Source organism: Rhineura floridana, chromosome 2 (assembly GCF_030035675.1).
Source record: "Rhineura floridana isolate rRhiFlo1 chromosome 2, rRhiFlo1.hap2, whole genome shotgun sequence".
Lineage (NCBI taxonomy): Eukaryota > Metazoa > Chordata > Lepidosauria > Squamata > Rhineuridae > Rhineura > Rhineura floridana.
In genome coordinates, this window is record NC_084481.1 from 220,389,703 (window position 1) to 220,394,703 (window position 5,001).

General features: G+C 45.9%; 1 pseudogene; it reads left to right on the plus strand.

Annotated features, from left to right (window-relative positions):
• The first annotated feature begins 1,365 nt into the window (after nt 1-1,365).
• On the plus strand, nt 1,366-2,470 carry LOC133378040 (C-X-C chemokine receptor type 6-like; annotated as a pseudogene).
• Nucleotides 2,471-5,001: the final 2,531 nt, after the last annotated feature.

Consider the following 5,001-nt stretch of genomic DNA (forward strand, 5'->3'; position numbering starts at 1 on the left):
GGGCCTCTAGCAACAAAGATGGATCCAGGAGCAATGCAAGACTACGAACCTGTTATTTCAGAGGGAGTACGACCCCATCCAAAGCAGGCAACTGACCAATTATCTGAACTTGGGAACCACCAACCCACAGCACCTCCATCTTGCTAAGATTCAGATTCAATTTTTTGGCCCTCATCCAGCCCAGCACTGAGTCCAGGCAATGGTCCAGGCTCGCACAGCCTCTCCCGATTCAGATGTTTACAGTAATCAGGTGATTGGCATCTTTGTTATATGAAAAGCATATTAACAGAACTAGGACTCATGGACACAAGACTATGCCCAGTGATTCATCTTAAAAAAGAAAGATGTCATCAGGGTTCCAAGGCTGCCAAGAAATGATGAATGATGGGGGCATACACTTTCTCGCCCAGCTCAGTTCACAACACATCCTGCTTTTCTAAGATTGTAAGCTGTTTCCTAGAGAGTTTGGAAAAACAAGCCTTAGGAAGCATGCCCCTCTCTGACAGTCCTCTCACTTTGCAAAGATATCAAGAAGGGTAACCATGTTAGGTTGCCTGCAGACTGTCAGCATTTTGTGGGGGTCAAGATTCAACATGAATTATTGTGCTCCATTGCCCTAGCATAACAAATCCACCCACCCAAAATTCCGCTCCCACTCTTTAGCTCCCTTTTTGGGAAAAGTCTTGAACTGGCCTTGCTGTGACGTTCTGGTTGGAGTGCCCAATGGGAAGGTGGTGTTAGGAAAGCTTCAGAAATTCCATCCAATATGAGCTAGCAGTTCATTATACTTAAGCATGCATTGGAAAAATGCTTTATGTTTATATTAGGCGGGTTGCATTAGGCGGTTGCTATAGAACCTAGTCCACTATAACAAGATGACAGGTGCAAAGTACGTACACGGAGGCTAGATAGAAATAGATTGTGGCCTAAGCGCGAAGGTTACTGAGAAATGTATTGATTAAGGTAAACAGAAAGACGTGTGAGTCTGAGCTATATTTTCGCAGGTGGCCCTGCATAGGGTATGAGAGCAGATGAAACAGAAATGTCTGGAACACACTGATGAGGAAATAGGGTGTGGGTGGCTCTGGGATACCACAAGCACGTAACCACAAAGACATTTCTGAAGTAAGCAAACATACCCTCGGGGAGGAGCAACAGAGTGGAAAGTTACTAAAAGCATGACTCCTAGGCTGCATGTATCTGTAGATAAAGCTATAAAAAGGGTGCCTGTTTCCGCCCAAGCTCAGACCCCTGCTCTGGTAGAAATCGGGTAGATGGTCTCCTGTGTACACAGTATTTGCTAATAAACGTGTGTTGGATTCAACTGATGGTCCTGGTCATTTCTCTGGTCAGCAAATAGGAGAAATGGGTATATTTACGTAACAAATTGGCACCCCAGATGGGACCCGTGATTAACTCTGCGTGGAAGGCTGTCGAGAGGGGTCCACCTGGCCACGGGAGTGCACACCGAACTTAGTTAAGTTCACCCTGGGGGTGTTGATGCTCAGGAGCCAACTGACGCAGATAATACGTGTCCAAAAACCCAGACCATAGTGAATCCACCAGTTAGGGAATCAAAGGAGAGAAAAGGGGAGCAAGTACCGTTCGTCTGGACCCAGACCAGGGGGTGAGTATTTACTCTGGGAGTGTCTTAACGGGCAGCCTCTTGGAAGGAACGGGAAGTAAGGGCTCCTAAGGAGATTTGTGTTTTCTTTGTACTTTGCCATTCTGGGCTTACTCTGCTGCTCAAGAATGGATATTTTACACTTTGCCATGTCAAATTATCTGAGGAATGTATGCCCTAAATTTGTATAGTTCCATGTTAAGCCTTACCTGTATAACCATAGATAGGCATATACCTATCGTTCACGCCACAAAAGCTCGCACCAGCCAAGCCAAAAGAACCTTTTGGGCCAAAATAGTTTGCATTTTGATTTGGATAATCTCCCTGGCATTGGCGATGCCCCAATTTTTGTTTAGTATACAGGTTGAGGCTGATAAGAAGGTATGCATCGCAAGATACTCTACTCGCTTTTTGGAATTGTTCACAGAAGTGATTCAGATAATCCTTGGATTCTTTTTATCCATGTTAGTCATGGCTGTCTGTTATTCGAGGATTGTGAAGACATTAGTTAAGTCCAAAGGACTCCGCAAGCACAAGTCCTTGAAAATAATAATTGTTGTAGTGGTGGTGTTCGTTGTTACACAAACACCATTAAATCTCTTAAAACTCATTCGGACTGCATACCAAAAGGTTATTCTGGATGAAAAATTTGATTATGCATTAATCATAACAGAAGCCATTGCTTACTTCCACAGCTGTCTCAACCCTGTTCTATATTTCTTTATAGGGGTAAGATTTAAACAGAATTTGACAAAGATTTTGAAAAACATAAGAAGCGTTAATGTTCAACAAAAACAAAGCACTGAGGATGCTGTGCCTATAACAGGGAATACCTCAATTCCCTAAAAGACTTTTTGAGGGGGGAAATGTTAGGAAAGCTTCAGAAATTCCATCCAATATGAGCTAGCAGTTCATTATACTTAAGCATGCATTAGAAAAATGCTTTATGTTTACATTAGGCGGGTTGCATTAGGCGGTTGCTATAGAACCTAGTCCACTATAACAAGATTTATTTATTTATTTATTTATTTATTTAATTAAATTTATATACCACCCCATAGCCGAAGCTCCCTGGGCGGTTCACAACAGTCAGTATCAAAATACAATAAAACACATATTTAAAGCAATTCAAACAACATTAAAAATGGGCTTCCTTAAAAAAATTTAAATTTAAAACGTTTATAACACATATTAAACACATATTAAAACACATATTAAAATGCCTGGGAGAAGAGGAAGGTTTTAACCTGGCGCCGAAAAGATAGTAATGTTGTTGCCAGGCGTACCTCATCAGGAAGACTATTCCACAATTCGGGGGCCACCACTGAGAAGGCCCTTTTTCTTGTTGCCACCCTCCGAGCTTCCCTTTGAGTAGGCACCCGGAGGAGGGTCTTCGATGTTGAGCGTAGTGTATGGGTAGGTTCATATTGGGAGATGTGTTCCACCAGATATTGTGGTCCCGCGCCGTGTAAGGCTTTATAGGTTAGAACCAGCACCTTGAACCGGGCCCGGAAACATATAGGCAGCCAATGCAAGCGGGCCAGAATCGGTGTTATATGTTTGGACCGCCTGGTCCCCGTTATCAGTCTGGCCGCTGCATTTTGCATGAGCTGCAGTTTCTGAACCGTCTTCAAAGGCAGCCCCACATAGAGCGCATTGCAGTAATCTAATTTAGAGGTTACCAGAGCATGGACAACTGAAGCGAGGTTCTCCGTATCCAGATAGGGGCGTAGTTGGGCCACCAAACGAAGTTGGTAAAAGGCACTCCGTGCCACCGAGGCTACCTGAGCCTCAAGTGACAGGGATGGTTCTAAAAGAACTCCCAAACTACGAACCTGCTCCTTCAGGAGGAGTGTAACCCCATCCAGAACAGGTTGAACATCCACCAACCGGTCGGGAGAACCACCCACTAACAGCATCTCAGTCTTGTCTGGATTGAGCCTCAGTTTATTAGCTCTCATCCAGTCCATTGTCGCAGCTAGGCAACGGTTCAGCACATTGACAGCCTCACCTGAAAAAGATGAAAAGGAGAAGTAGAGCTGCGTGTCTTTAGCATACTGATGGCAACGCACTCCAAAACTCCTGATGACCGCACCCAGGGGCTTCATATAGATGTTAAAAGCATGGGGGACAGAAATGACCCCTGCGGAACTCCATACTGGAGGACCCAGGGTGCCGAGCAGTGTTCCCCAAATGCTACCTTCTGGAGACGGCCCACCAAGTAGGAGCAGAACCACTGCCAAGCAGTACCGCCAACTCCCAAATCAGCGAGTCTCCCCAGAAGGATACCATGGTCAATGGTATCAAAAGCCGCTGAGAGATCAAGGAGAATCAACAGAGTCACACTCCCCCTGTCTTTTTCCCGACAAAGGTCATCATACAGGGCGACCAAGGCTGTCTCCATGCCAAAACCGGGCCTGAAACCCGACTGAAATGGATCCAGGTAATCGGTTTCATCCCAGAGTGTCTGGAGCTGGCCGGCAACCACTCGTTCTAGGACCTTGCCCAAAAATGGGACATTTGCTACCGGCCTGTAATTATTAAGGTTTTCTGGGTCCAGGGACGATTTCTTCAGAAGTGGTCTTACTACCGCCTCTTTCAGGCAGCTAGGGACCACTCCCTCTCGCAATGAGGCATTAATCACTTCCCTGGCCCAGCCGGCAGTTCCAGCCCTGCTAGCTTTTATTAGCCAAGAGGGGCAAGGATCCAACCTAGAAGTGGTTGCATGCACCATTCCAAGCACCTTGTCAACGTCCTCAAGCTGTACCAACTGAAACTCATCCAAAAAATCAAGGCAAGACAGTGCTCTGGACACCTCATTCGATTCAACTGCTACAACATTGGAGTTCAAGTCCTGGCGGATGCAAAAAATTTTATCCTGGAAGTGCCTAGCAAATTCATTACAGCGGGCCTCAGATGATTGCACCGTGTCCCTAGGGCCAGAAAGCAATAGCCCTCGGACAATTTTAAAAAGCTCCGCTGGACGGCAGATGGATGATTTAATAGTGGCAGCAAAATATTGCTTTTTTGCTGCCCTTACAACTTAGTGTAGGCACTTACCAGTGCATGATTGCATCCATCAGGAGTTCGCCTCCATTTGCACTCCAGCCGTCTCCTATACTGTTTCATCGCTCTCAGCTCCCGAGTATACCATGGGGCTGTATGAGCTCTACATAGGAGAGGGCGCGCAGGAGCGATCATGTCAACTGCCCGGGTCATTTCTGCATTCCACAGTTTGACCAGGGTTTCGACAGGAGCGCCAGCCCTATCAGCCGGAAAGCTTCCCAGAGCCCTTTGAAAATCATCAGAAGTCATTAATCTCTGGGGGCAGACCATCTTAACAGATCCCCCACCCTTGCAGAGGGAAAGAGTCTAAA